General features: G+C 42.2%; 1 pseudogene; it reads right to left on the bottom strand.

Annotated features, from left to right (window-relative positions):
- Positions 1-387: 387 nt before the first annotated feature.
- LOC125281343 (60S ribosomal protein L27a-like) lies at positions 388-844 on the bottom strand (annotated as a pseudogene).
- Between the last annotated feature and the right edge of the window lie 14,869 nt (positions 845-15,713).

Here is a 15,713-nt window from a genome sequence, read left to right as displayed (position 1 = left end):
CCCAGCGGCACATGTGTGATGTTTATACTTTCTTGTCCATGTGTTATATTTTAATTTAAGATTCACTAATAAAGAAGCCAAAACCGCTCCCCACACTTCGCTTAGCATCATATCCTGGGGTGGGTGATTTCGTGGTCAAGTGTGTAGCCTGTGGAGCCGTGGGCTCCCTTTATTGCTACGTGCCTTTCCTTGTCTGTAAAATGGCAACGATGATTGGACCTACCTTGTTCTAAGTACAAGAAGAGTTACTATCTGTAGAGCCCTTCCTTAAACAATGCCAGGGCCGTTGAGGGCAGTATTTTTATTTATTTATTTGTTTATCTATCTATCTACCTATCTATCTATCTATCTATCTATCTATCCATTTAGAAAAGCACTTGTTAGCATTTAATGAACCGCCATCAAGCTACCAGGACACAGTCCCCCTGACCCCTCAACACACAAACACACACCCTTAATCTTCTCCTCAGCTCTTCTACTGAAAAATTTGGCCTTCGCAATGACAGGCTGTTCCGGGAGCTTTTCTTTGCCCAAGAATTTATAGTAGACCCATCGCACCACATCAGTGATAGAAGCAGCTCCTGTCTTGTTTTGGGCAGCATTCCGCCATGTCTGCTCATGACCAAGGTCCACAGTTTATCGAGGCGGACAGTCGGGCAGAAGCTCTGGTTCCTCTCTAAGAGGTGATGCTTCTTACCAACTTTTCCAAAGTAACCTGGGTGACATTTGTTGAAGTGGATCCTGTGGTGATGCATGCTACCAGCATTACCCAGGCCTCCATGGAGCTGTGGCCGTGGCTCACGTGGCCCCCAAGTTTCTGGGTCTTCTTCAGTCTGGATGGCATGATAGCAGGCCAGACCAAAGAGAGTGAGGGCAGTCCTTACATTGTTTCTCAGGGAAACAAAAGATGGCTGGAGTCCTTACCACACTTTAGAGAGCAACCTGTCCGTAAGGTCAGAGCATCAGATGTCCTGGGGGCCCAGACCCAGATTTTCTGGCCCTGTGATCCCCAAACCAGGTAAATGTCACCTCAGTAAATGTCACCATTACTCACCCAGTCGCTAAAGCCCAAAACCTAAGGGTCATTTGGGACGCCTTTCTCTCCCACCCTTGGTCACCCAGCGATCAGCGAGTGTAGTCAAGCATAGGTCCACATTTGCCTTCTTCTCTTACCTGGACTCGTTCCTACCTGGTCTGCTTGTTCCAGACTTGCCTCCTCCTGTCCCTCTCTATACAGCAGCAAAAAATCATCTTCAAAAATAGAAAAGCTTCTCAAAGCTCTCGAATGGCTCCTCGTTATGTTTGGGGACACGGGAGGAATCCCCAAATCCCTTGCTGTGCCTTACAAAGTCCCGTGTGTGATATCACCTCTGTCAGCTCTCAATGTCTTGAATCCCCATATTTTGCAGATAAAGAAAGCGAGGCACAAAGAGACTAAGAAACTCACTGTCAGGGTTACAGGACTAGTGAGTGGCAGAGGCAGGACTGGAACAGACTCCAGCCAGCACGCTTCATTCCCACGCTAACAGCCCCAAGTTCTTCCGCCCCGTGGTCTTCACTCACACTTTTTTGTGTAGCTCATTTATTCTTACCCTTCAGAGCACGGTTTAAATGTCATTCTGTCAGTCAGGTTTGCTGTGACCTCCCACCATTATTCTCAGTCCTTTCTTTGTTTACTTTGCAGTATTTATGCTAATGGATAATCATTCGGTCCCTTCGATTGTTTTTCTCTGCCTTCCCCGTTAGTACCTAAGCCCCATGAGGGCAGGCACTGCGTCTGCCTTGTTCTTTACCATGTCTCTGGTTCCTGGGACAGAGTAGTGTTCAACACAGACTAAATGGATAAGAGGCGCGTGATTTCCACCCTAGACGATTCTTACCCTCTGAAAGGGAGGATTAGCCTAATATTTAACCCATTATTTTTTATATACTTTCAGGTATTAATAGAGAAAGTTCTAAGTTGTGAGTGAATTTTTTTCAGTCCTATTTTATAATCTTTTCAAATGTGCACTCATTCAAAACACTCAACAAAATGAAGTTCCGTGTCCTCCTGAAATTTACATTCTAGTGAAGAGAGTCAGACAATGGACAGCAGATAAAATAAAGGAGTCAAGTATAAAGCACTATTCCAAGGAGACAGACGCTACAGAAAAAGAAGAAACAGAGCGTGCAAGAGAGTAGGCTACATTGGTGGCCCTCAAGGCTCCTTATCCGCCGGTGTTCATGTCCTCGTGTAGTAAGTCCCTTCCACATCACCTCGAGATGATTTGCTTTGGCCAAGGATGATGCAAACAGAAGTTCAATAAGTGCTCGCACACGGGGGCCTATCTTTTGGAATGGTCCTTCTTGGGAGCCAACAGCCACCAGGCTGTAGAGAAGCTTGGGCTAGACAACCCAAGCAAGAGACACCACACAGACAGGGGACCTGGAGAAGAAGAGGCCATCTTGGACATTGAAGCCCCAGCCGAGATCCCAGTCGAATTTAGTTGCAATCAGATCCCAGCCTCTGGTGGCAGAAGTTCTACTGCCGAAGCAGGCGAGCTAACCCTCCCGGGGCTCCTGCACTCTCATCCTCAGTGAGGTGACTGAGATGGATGATCTCCAGCCTCTCTCTTGATTCCGACTTTCTAACATTTTAGATATTTAAAAAGGAAATGAAACATGCAGAATAGATTGGTTTCATAATGGGGAAGTGCAATGATAAAATAATCCAATTTACTTCCATTGTGATAGAGAAGGTATTTCTGTTTTTCTTTTGAAAGACGAGATGAGCTTTTGAGCCATAATAAGTAAAATATGTTCCTTTTGCCCAGTTCTTCCTTCTTTTTTGCCTGTTTACAATTGCCACAGAAATTTTAGTGTTGCGAAAGTAAACACGAGGTCCTTGTTCTAATGCCTGGTAAAAGAAAAAAAAAATGCCCAGAAAAGTGAAACTTTCCACAGTTAAAACACATCTTTACGGACAAGTTTGAAAAATGTGTCAATGTCCACACTGGGTCAGTTTCCCTCTCCCCTGGGCCGTATAGAACACATTTTCTCCCCCATTAAGGGATTAAAATGGGTTCTCTCTTTCTCTCTCTCCCATTGAGGTATAATTGATACATGACATTATGTTAGTTTCAGGTGTACAACATAATGATTTGATACTTGTATACACTGAAAAATGATCACCGCGATACTATCCATTGCCATCCGTCCCCATACAAAGTTACAAAGTTTTTTTCTTGTGATAAAAAACTTTAAAAATGTTCTCTCTTAGCAATTCAAATATGCAATACAACATTATTGACTATAGTCAGCACGCTGTATATTACACCGCTAGGACTTACTCATTTTATAACTGGAAGTTTCTATCTCTTGACCTCTTTCATCCATTTCACCACCCCCACACCCAGCCCCACACCTCTGGCAACCACCAATCTGTTCTCTATCAGTTTTGTTTTGTTTATTCGTTTGTTCTGTTTTTTAGATTCCACATATGAGTGAAATCATATGGTATTTGTCTTTCTCTGTCTGATTTATCTCACTTAGCATAATGTCCTCAAGGTCCATTCATGTTGTGGCAAAAGGTAGAATTTTGTTCTTTTTATGGCTGAGTAAGGTTTCCTTGTGCATATGCACCACATCTTCTTTATCCATTTATCCATTGATGGACACCTAGGTTGTTTCCATATCTTGACTATTATAAATAAAGCTGCAATGAACATAGGGGTACCACACATTTTCCTAATAGCATGAGTCTTCTTTACCATTTGCCATTGGAAATGAAATCATTTGGGGTCAAAGGTATCTGAAAACATTATAGTTTTTCCTCCATTAACTCCCAGGAAGGGAGTTGAATCTCACCGGAATCAACACAGGGTAACAAGGGAAAACTCCAGAGAACTAGGCTGAGGAAGAGGAGAGAAAGCAGAAATCATTATCCAAGGAAAGAATGAGTCATCATAAATCATTACAACCAGGGCCATTGCAATCCTGATCCAAATTTCCTTTGAACCTGACATCCAAAGATAATCTGTTGGTAAGATATACAATGGAAGGGAAACTTGAGAAGTGTCCCCAGGATAAATCATTCAGGGAAGACTAGGGAAATGCTCCTGGGACACTGGGTGGGAAAAGAGAAAGGCAGAGTTCTGTGAAAGGTAAGGAAATGCCAGCTTCCCAAGGTATCTGGACAGAAAAGGAAAAGCAAATGTTGTTGTCTGCTCTCAGGTATGTTTTGGTAGGAAGGAGAGTGGAGAGGTGTTGGTAGCATCCAAGTTTATGTCTAAGTCAACTGTGACTGATTAATAAGCCATCCCAAAATTGTGTGGCTTAAAATAGCAGTAATGTGTTACTTTTCACAATACTGTGAGATGGCTGTGTGGTTCTTTTTTTTTTAAGATTTATTTATTTTAGAGAGAGAGAGAGCATGCAAGCTGGGGGAGGGACAGAGGGAGAGGAAAAGACAGAATCTTAGGCAGACTCCCTGCTGTGTGCGGAGCCTGACACAGGGCTTGATCCCAGGACCCTGAGATCACAACCTGAGCTGAAATCAAGAGTCAGACGCTTAACCCACTGCGCCTCCCAGGTGCCCCAAAGCATGGTGGTTCTTCTAGTGTTTTGCCAGGGCTTTTTCATGCTCTGCACTCAGCTGAAAGGCTGTCTGGGCTAGAAGATCCAAGATGACTTCACTCGAGGCAAGCGGTTGGTGTAGCTGTCCACTGGGGTGCCTGACTTCCCCTCCCTGTGGCCTCTTGTCCTCCAGCAGGGAGAGAACTGCTTCCCCAGATGGTGGTCCCAGGGCGATATTCTGAGAGAGCACAGAGGAAGCTGAGATTTAGGCATCAGACTCACACTGTATCACTTCTGCTACATTCTACTGGTCAAGGCAAGTCTCAAGGCCAGCCCAGAATCAAGGGGAGGGCAAATCAATCTCACCTCTTGAGAGGAGCTGCAAATCTGGAGGCAAGGTTTTCCAGTTTATCACAAAATCTACCATTTCAGCCCTCTGCTTTGTCATAATCAAAAATTACTGTCAAACGCTACTGGATAACTGAATGAACGTTAACTCTACGCTCTCTGGTGGAATTCTCAGGGATCCCAAGTTTAAGTAGAGGCAGCCTGCGAATAATTGGATGATGACTGAACACTAATGAGGTCATGGTAATGTTGGGGCTGAAACTTACCATGAACGTCATAGGAACTTACCACGATTCCTGAGAAACTAAGTATAAATCTGAGAAAAATGCCTTGTTTAAAATGGGGATAACTCCTCCCTTAATTAACAAAAAATCCTTTCAAAAATGTTCAGATTTTTTAAGAATTCTTTTTTTTAATGTTTTTTTATTATATTATGTTAGTCACCATACAATACATCCCTGGTTTCTGATGTAAAGTTCGATGATTCATTAGTTGCGTATAACACCCAGTGCACCATGCAATACGTGCCCTCCTTACTACCCATCACCAGTCTATCCCATTCCCCCACCCCCCTCCCCTCTGAAGCCCTCAGTTTGTTTCTCAGAGTCCATAGTCTCTCATGCTTCATTCCCCATCTGATTACCCCCCCTTTCTTTATCCCTTTGTAACTATGTACTATGATGAATGTTAACTAGACTTATTGTGGTGGTCATTTTGCAATATATACAAATACCGAATTATTATATCATACATTTGAAACTAATAAAATGTAAGTCAATTATGCCTCAATAAGAAAATGAAAATAAAAATAAAATAAATTTTTTAGAAAGAATGTAATAAAATGTCTATTGCTGTTAATGTGATTTATCACCATCTCTTTTTACAGTGCTTTTTCTAGAAACATTATTGGCCGTGATGAGCTTCTCCCACTTCAGTAAGTGAACTCTTCATAACTTCAAAGGAAAAGCACAGACTCTGAATAATAATACCATGTTTACTTTTCTGAGTAAGCCGAAATCCCTCCTTTATAAAATGAATACAAACAGCTGTCTGCCATTTAAGTTCCTTTCGAAAGTGTAATGCTATTTGGCGGGGCTTTGCCAGGTTCTATTTGTTTTGCCTTTAAGCAAAATGAGCTCTGCGTATGTTCCCGAAGCTCAATGCCCTCGGCTGTTCTTAAGGGGCCCTCCTGGAACAATCCTGTTCAATGCGTCTCAGCCCAAATCAGTCCAAACAATATGCCATCTCTGGTATCAATTTCCTAAGTATATAGAAGCAGAAAAATACTAATTAATTAATTAGTTAATTAATTAATAATAATTTCCAATTGTTCCTTGGATTCAAGCTTTTCAAGAAACCAACTAGATGATTTTGTTAAATTAATTTAATCTTACAGGTCATGGGATTAACTCTAAATATATGGAGAAAGGGACAGATTTGAGAAAAGTATCACTAACCTAGTGCTTTAATCCAAGAGGGGTCCAATCTTAGATCAGCACTTCTCAGGTGTAAGCTGTGTCAGAATCACTTGAAGAGTTGGTTAAAGCACAGATTCCTGGGCCCCGCCCTAGAGATTCTGATGCAGCTGGTCTTGGGTAGAGCCTGAAAATGTATGCGTCTAACAGTTTCCCAGGGGATGCCGATGCTTCTAGTACATAGACCACGTATTGAGTAGAACTGTCCTCGTCCACATCAGGTGTGAAGAGTCTGCAACAGAAAGTACACTTTTTATCTTTCACCTTTGCTTAAAGGTGAGAGGCAACATGTCCTTCCAATACGATAATCTGTGAACGCTCTTTAACTTGCTCTGTGAAGAAGCTTCACTAATTATCGCTAAAAGTAGATTCCACCGAGATTTGAATTTTGTTGTTGTTCCAAGTAGACCGTTCACACAGTTCTAGCGATGGTCTTTGGTATTAAAATACCCAAGCTACCTAAACAATAATGGCGACCTCTTAGATTGCCATTGTGGTAGACCGTTTAAAGGCCAGAAATTCCTCCCATCCTGCACTGATTCTCCCTCCCAGAATCGAAGTCTAGTTTTCCACTTCCTGATCTTGAGCTGGTCTTGTGACTTGCTTTAACCAAAGGAATTTGCTGAAGGTCATTTTATGCAAGTCCCAGCCCCTGACCTCAAAAGGCCTTGCAGTTTCCACATTTGGCTTCTTGGAAAACTCTCCTGAAATTGCCATATGAGGAAGCCAGTCTAGCTTCGTGCAGGATGAGAGACCCCAGAGGAGAACCAAGGCACCACAGACCAGGGCCAGCACCAACCGCCAGGTGTAAAGCCGTCTTAGAATTTGAGCCCATTCCCTTCTAGCTAAATGCCATTGCATGAAGGAGCCCAGGCAAAACCAAGAGAGGACCTGCACAGCCAACCCTTAGAAACAAAAAATGACAAATCATTGCTTTTAAGCCACTACGTTTTGGGGTGTTTTGTTAGACAGCAGTAATGAACTGATACAGCCAGCCTGCTTGTGTCAATGATTCTGGGTAAGGAAGGATCCTGAGACTCTATAGGACGGAAATAATAATACAACAGCACCTCACAGTCTGCAGTGCCTGCAACAATATGGCAGAATCCACATCAATGAGTAGTGGCGACCCACTACTGGTGGATGGCCTTGGCCCATCCTCCTTCTCTATGCAAAGAGAAAGTGCATTCATCTCAACAACAACAACAACAACAATAACAACAACAATAACAACAAAAACCCACATTAATTATTCTATGTCTAAAGGAGTAAATAACAATGGAATCAAGCAAATGACCCTCTGCTTTTCCAGGTTGACCTTAAGCTCAGACAATCTGAGCAAACTTGCCTAGAAGCGCAGTGAACGATGGTATGCAACAGAAGAAGAGGAATCTCTCACCACACGGTGAGGCAGAGCATTGACTGTGGTTAAACAGAAGGCGATCTTTCTAGAGTATACCATTGATAACTCAGCACTGGCTTTTTTTTTAATGTTTTTTTTAATTATATTATGTTAGTCACCATACAAGCATTGGCTTTTTTAAGACGAATGAGGAGGATTTGCACTGAAGTGACATCTTCCTCCATATCCCTCCCTCACTCAAATGACCTGAATAAAGATACCCTGTAACATTAGCCTGCCTTTCTAAAACCTTGGATAATTCTACAACTTTCCTTTTCAAGGGACTTGATTTGAACTTGGGAGGTAAGAGAGTAAACATTGTATTGTCCTCATTTAATTGAACATAATAAAAAAATAATGAACAAAAAAATTAAAAATTAAATTAAATTTTAAAAAAACTGAATCTTAAGTCCAGGTAAAAACTTGCCCAACATGTAATTGACAAACAAATCAGCATCCCCTGGTACTTCAATCATCCCATCTTCAATAGATCATAGTGAGAAGGTTGGAGGACTCTAATTTCAGAAGCAAAATAAGTAATAAGGGTGTTTATTTAGAGTTCAGTTTCTTGCCCCACTTCCCCCAGTTTCATATTCAGCAAGTCTGGGGTAAAACCCCAAATCTACACTTTAAACCAGCATCGCAAGTAGCCCTGGGACCAGTTTTTGAATACACTGGAAGAGTTCCAAAACACAGTATTGGAATGACCTAGACCCAGCCCCAGCTCTGCCTCTCAACGGCTGTTTGGGCACGTTTATCCCTCTGAGCCCCAGAATCTTCATCTATAAAATGGGGAGTCTAATATACTGACTTAGTTCGTTAGGGCTGCTGTAAAAAACACCACACACGGGCTGGCTTAGTGAGAGGGATTTATTGCCTCGCAGATCTGGGGGCTGCAGGTCCTGATCAAGGTGTTGGAAAGCTTCGTTGCTTCTGAGGGCTGTGAGGGAAAGTCAGCTCCACGCCTGTCTCCTAGCTCCTGGTGGTTTGCCGGCAAGCTTTGACATTCCTTGGCTTAGGGAGCTCTGCCTTCATCTCCGTCTCCCTACGTGGGTGTCGGCTTCTCAAGATCCCCTTTTTATAAGCATACTAGTCATATTGGAGTAGGGACCCACCCTACTCCAGTATGACCTCATCTTAATTAATGACATCTGCAATGACCTATTTCCAAATACGATCACAATCTCAGGTACTGTAGGTTAGGACTTCCACGTAAGAATTTTCGAGGGACACAAATATCCATCTCTCAAGGTTGCACCGATTTCAAGGAGGAAAATGCGGGTCATGTGTTTAGCACACCGTCGGGCATTTATAAGCCCTAATAAATGATAGCCATTAACTATTATTATATTCCAGTGTCTCCCACAACACTGGGAGTGTGTGTCTCCTTTCTACCTTCACTCTGGGCTGTGACATATAAATATCATTTTAAAAAGAGAATTGGCCTTTTCCAAATGTTTTTATATGCTAGGAAGAGAAATGATCTGGTATGATTTCTGAATTTTACAGGGTGTAAGAGATAGAACAATTATGCAAATCCGGCTAAGGCACTCAGGGTCTGAAAGTTTTGTGGAAACCGGGCCACTGCCTTGGTGCTTTCCTTCGCTGTAGAAGACAACTGCTCTTTTTTAATGTTGCATTTAATTATATCACTTATGCTCCAGGGTACGGAGTCTGTTCTAATCTTTTGCCTTTTGTACAAGCGTTTTCTGATTGTTCCAAGGTTTTATTTACTCATTTATACCTCGACTAATAGAATTGTTGAATCTCTTGGAAATTAAAAGTAATTTAAAGAGTTTATTGTTTAACTTAATTAAATTCTCCATGTCCTCCCATAATGTAGCACTCCATAAAAGGAAAGACCCACTATTAAAAAGTAAGTCGATTCGTGCAAGAGCAATTCTCCCAGTAACAGTGTCTACTCTCATTATCTCCCAGCAAATTATCTACTCTGCAGATTATCTGCTGAAAATTAAACTCTTATCAAGGAGAGTAAGTGAGAGCTAAGGTACTCGCTCTGCCATGAACTCTCCAGTAACTTGTTGCAAAAGTCTGAAAGCTCTCAGAAGACGGCATTCCTTGGCTGGCATGGCAGGGACAGGCAACTGTGTAAAGCACCCAGGTTTTTCAAGAACTTATGGAAACTTCCAGCAAGGGTCATCAGCATATGGTCAGAGCCTGACGTTTTGCAAGACTTAAAGAAATAATCTCCAAATTCCTTCAAAATCAGATTGGAGTATCTGGTAAAATAAAGAAAATTCGGTATGATTTATCTCCCTTTGTAGTCCCTTAGTCACAGACCTGAGAAAGAGAACTTATAATCTTACCCCACCTTTGTAAATCCTTTATAATTTTTAATGTTTATAGAAAGGATTGAATTTGATTCTGTGTAGTAAAGCACATTTTACTGTCCTCTAGTCCCAAAAAACAGATTCTAAAGCCCATTAGATTTGCCCATCTGGCAGGAGACAGTTGGTGTTGTAGCCTGGCCGACATCCAGCCCCACTCCAAAAGTCAGCTCCCAGTAGTCTTCAAGGGAACTGTCTTTTCCCCAACTCGTAGGCCACATGATGCGATGAGCTGACCCCATCCCCTGCCAGCCCCCAGGCTCTACAAGTGAACGTGTGATTCGAATGAGCCAACAGGTGTACTCCATTTTCCAGGCCACAGCTGCAGATACAGGGGTGGACCGGTGACCCAACACGTCGCCAAGAGCATCTTTCTTAGAGTGGTAGATTAGAAGTGGGAAAGATGAGCTGTTTTTCCAGAAGGCGCTAAGCTGGCATGATGCCACCTCTGTCACCACAAGGGAGAACCTGCCCAAGGATAAAGCGAACGTGAAGAAAAACAGAACCAGGAACTGAGAGAGACATAATTGATGATGTTTAGCGTCTGGATTTCGCTGTCCATGAAATGCTACTGCTTGACTTTTCAGATACGTGGGCAGATAGATATTCTCTTTTTGGCCAGGTTAAATAATGTTTCTTTCATTTGATACTAAAATAGCTGCATGTCTCCACTATGTTTATTAACAATAATATATGTAAAGTTCCCAGTAACGACAAGGAGAGCCATAGATAAGGAGCAGAGCCACTGAACTGTGATTTCCTTTTGAAATGATTTCCTTCGCTGTGGTCATATGATGACTTAATAAAATGTTAGCAAACGTCCAAAGCAAGCAGACTCCAAGAAACCATGTGACTTTGTACATCAGCTCATCTCCTTCTCTTTGTTCCTTCGTGGTCTCCACTCAAGTTCCCAGAAGCTGGCCTCGAAACAAGGATTCATGTGCAAGGAATTGATTGAGGATGTAGGGAATGCGGTAAAGAGAAAGGAGGAAGCCCAACCAGGTACAATCCCAGGCAGAGGCCAGAGACAGTGGCATCAGCCTGACCCTGCTGCCTTGCTCTGAGCAGTTCCCAGCTGAAGCAAGGAATGGGGACTTCCATACTCCTGCACCTGTCAGTCACGTGTGCAGCCCCCAGAGAGTAGGAATTCTGTGCACAGTCAAGGGCGTCCAGTAGCCCAAAGGCAGACCTCTGAAAGAATCATAGACTGTTGGGGAACAAGCACAATGACAAAGAAGTGGATTCAAAACTAGTAAAAAAGGAATACAGAAGTGTCTAGGCCGGGTGCCTGGGTGGCTCAGTCGGTTAAGAGACTGCCTTCATTCAGGTCATGATCTCAAGGTCCTGGGAAAGTGTCCCACAACAGGCTCTGGCTCAACAGGGAGTCCACTTCTCCCTCTTTCTGTCTCTTTCAAATAAATAAATTAAAAAAAAGAAAAAAAAGCAATGTCCGGGCAGACCGCAATATGATCTATTACATTCATCCCACTTTTCCTCTACCGGTGACTTCGGGCAGGTTTTTATACATTCATACTTAAAATAACAGGAAGAAAGACTATTATGCAGGCTTTCAATCACTGTTTTTAATTTTCTGCAATCCGTTTAATATCTAATCTTCATCAGTGCTAAAAAGACTGTCCTGTAAACTTACTAAAATTACCACTGTCAGTTGGCGTTCAGACATTCTCTAGAAATCTCATGGCAAAAGCCAAATTCTCCCATTCTCTGCTCCTCCGTCTAGAAACTTTAAAAAGCTATTTAAAGCCCCTCAGAGTCCTTGATTTTGATTCACAAAATGCTTTGGTAGCCTTCGAAGGCTCACACCTAATTTACGAACAAAGAGCTTTATGTTCTATTCTCCCTCAACCTCTAATCCCATAGCAGATTTGAAAAAGCGTGTATTTTCGTTCAGCCTAATACATTGTGCAGTCATGTATCCAAAAATCTGAGCATATTTTTAAAATCTATAATTAGGCTTCACGGTGACCTGAAGGTAGGAGACATAAACACATACACAGAACTTCTTGAACCAACGATGAAGTTAAGGCCAGATAAACCCATCCTAAATTGAAACCATCCTAAGTAGAAAATGCATGTAATATAGCTAACCTAGCAGACATCGTCACTTAGCCTAGCCAACCTTAAGGTGCTCAGAACACTTCCATTAGCCTACAGTTGGGCAAAATCATCTAACACAAAGCGTACTTTATAATAGAGTGTTGCGTATCTCATGTCATGTGCTGAGCAAGTATTAAAAGTGAAAAGCAGACTGGCGGTGTGGGTACAGGATGGCTGTTAGTGTATCAGCTGCTGAGCGTTGTGGTCATGGGGCCGAGTGGGACGGGGACTGGCGGCATCACGAGAGAGTACCACACCCCATATCAAAGATCAAAATTCAAAACCTGAATTACACTTCCTACTGAATGTGTATTGTTTTCTTGCCGTCGTAACGTCAAAAAAAAAGGTAAGTCTGGCCATCGGGAGTTATGGATTTTCTATATATAGATGTATATTTATTCATACAGATACTCATCTAGGACCAGCAGATAAGCACTAAAATTATGTAATTGCCATGTTCTATCCTTTTGTATCTATTGTCCATGGCGTCTGTTTATCAGTTCTGAAAGTCATCCACATTCAATGAATTTTTGTTTACTGACATTTATTTCACTCTCATGGTATTAAATTTGAAAGATTGCCTGCATCCTTGATTTACCAAAAATGTTTCTGCCTATTTTCAGCCACTGAAATAATGCCTAAGAGATCTTCCACCTTCTTTAAACATGTTACAGAGCCTATGAATTAATTTTTTAAGATTTTATTTATTTACCTGCGAGAGAGAGAGCACAAGCTGGGGAGGGAAGAGGCAGAAGGAGAAGCCCTGACTCAGGGCTTGATCCCAGGATCCCGGGATTATGACCTGAGCCAAAGGCAGATGCTTAACTGACTGAGCCACCAGGCGCCCTGAGCTTATGAATTATTTGGCTATCAAGTTACAAACCTCTGAAAATATGAGCTAGCCAATAAAAATGCTAAAAGATTTCTAGGAGCATCTCTGACCACGTCAGTCACCATTTTCCTCTCTCATGCTCAAGAACATGTCCTTTGCACTTTAGTTAGAAGGCAGCTTCCAATCATTATACTCCACTGCAGAAGAGCCGGGCACAAACATGGGCGTTGGAATAACAAGAGGGAAAAGAGAGGAATTGATATGTCTTCTTTTGAAAAATTTCTCTCTGGATAAATCTTGCCTGAATGAAAAGAAGCAAGTAGACGTTGTTGATCTCTAACTCCTAAAAGTGGAGAGAGAGAGAGGAAAGACATTTACAACAGTGTGGGGTGGGTATCAAATTAGAGTCTCATCATTCTTTCCCAAGTGGCTAGCCTTAGTACTCATGGGATACTGAAGTTAAGGTCTGAGCCTCACGTTGCCAACAGAAATGAACTCTTTGTTAACCAACTAGAATTTTTTTTTTTTAAGAGAGAAAGAACACATGATGGGGGCAGCAGAGGGAGAGAGAGAGAGAATCTTAAGCAGGCTCCAAGCGCAGCACAGAGCCTGATGCAGGGCTCGATCTGAGATCATGACCTGAGCCGAAATCAGGAGTCGGACACTTAACCGACTGAGCCCCCCAGGGGCCCCTTAATGAACTAGAACTTAAAGAAAAACTTGAAACATACAAACAAAAGAATGAACTCTTTACTTGAAAACAAACAATTCAGAACCAACTAGCCATCTTTTCTAAAACTTACAAAGGATTTTTAAGGGGATTCTTTCCCGGAAAAAAAGAAAATTACATCATTCCCTAAATACAATTGCAATTTTTCTCTTACTTTCTTTCCTACATACACACTCATACTTATGTCAATATCGTAGTACCAGTAAGAGACAAATGTGCTTCACAACACTTCAGCGTCAGGGCAATCAGCAGTCAATCCTCTCTTACTGGGACCAATAAAAAAGTTTTACTAAAAAAGTCAGTACTCTAGAAAAGATTCATGCCAACTCTCCTCACTTCCACGCAAAATCGAAGTTCTCCAGACTCCTCGATTCCTTTAGCCCTCAATAACCACTCCTTCTTGGGGTGCCTGGATGGCTCAGTCGGTTGAGTGTCTGCCTTCAGCTCAGGTCATGATCCCAAGGTCCTGGGATCGAGCCCCACATTGGGTTTCTTGCTCAGCAGGGAGCCTGCTTCTCCCTCTGCCTGCCGTTCCCCCTGCTTGTGCTCGCTCTCTTTAGCGCTCTCTCTCTCTCTGACAAATAAATAAATAAAATCTTTAAAAAAAATAGAAAAATAACCGCTCCTTCTTAACCTTCTACCCCCACCTCACTGCTCACTGCCGCTGAGCAAACACCAACAGGCTCTTTAGCACTCGGGAGAAATTTAAAATGCTTTTCTCATTTCTGTTTTGCCAAAATTAAAATAGAATTCTATTCACTTATATAGCTAGCTATCTCTCTCTGGTTGTTGGCCAGAGCCAAATGCCACCGGGCGCATGTGTGTTCTTGGTCCAGCCCACCGGGTGAAGACCACCTGATGATCACACCAGCACATGGGCCGAACTGTTCTGAGCGCAGCGCAAAACCAATGAACGCACGCTGGGGCACCTGCATTCGTTCCTCAGACCCTGGGGGCTGATCACAAGATGTTTCCAAGCTCAGGACTGTCCGGTTACTCTTGTGAACATCCTCCAAAAACACAGCCGCAGGAAAACAATCTGCCAGCCAAACTGCAGCAGAATGCAAATCTCAGAAAAAATGCAGCTGGTTGACAACTAGGTTGGATGCCCGAAGCCGGGAACTTAAACTTGACCCTGGTCTGCCCTGCGACATGAAGGTCTTTGCAACATGAAACGTTCTGGATTGATTGGTGCAAAGGTTGCTCTCCATTAGGATAGAATATTCCTGTAGTTATAAGAACGTACTCCGTTGCTGCTATTGAGTTCAGAACCTTCCATTTTCTCTATAAGGAGAGACTGTATAATAAAATAAAAGATATTTTTTAAGTGGGGGGTGCGTATGTATGACATCATGCATTTTTATCTTAAACCATTATTTGGTTGGCCAGTCAATGTTTCAAATGCCACGTAGGTTAGTTGAGTCGTCTTAGAGAAAAAAACTGCACGATTGCTCTGTATACCACATGCAGGGTAGTGTGGGTGTCTGTGTGTGTGTTTATTTGCTTGTTAGGCTCAATTTATCACCAAATGTGTCCCAGTCCTTTCATAAGTACTAAATACTAAATTGATAACTCTTTTCCTTTCTTTTCTCGAAGACACACCACAACACAACCCATTATATTTATCATAACTTCAAATCCTTAGCAAATCCAAAGGGATTTCATCACCCAAAAAAATAATGTAGACAAATTTCAGGTTAATAATCATTCCATTCAACATTCTTTAAGATCAACAGAGACAATTTCAGATCATTTTCTTTATTTACGTGGCCTTATAAAGAATGTAATGAGGGGGAAATATTTGTCAACTTGTTTCTTCAAAGGTATTTAGTTCCCTAAAACTACACACAGTTCAGATCCTTGATGCAAAAAGTACTCTGTGCATCTTGTTAAATTTAATCAGTGA

Source organism: Ursus arctos, unplaced genomic scaffold (assembly GCF_023065955.2).
Source record: "Ursus arctos isolate Adak ecotype North America unplaced genomic scaffold, UrsArc2.0 scaffold_1, whole genome shotgun sequence".
Lineage (NCBI taxonomy): Eukaryota > Metazoa > Chordata > Mammalia > Carnivora > Ursidae > Ursus > Ursus arctos.
This window is presented reverse-complemented; position numbering and strand designations above follow the sequence as displayed.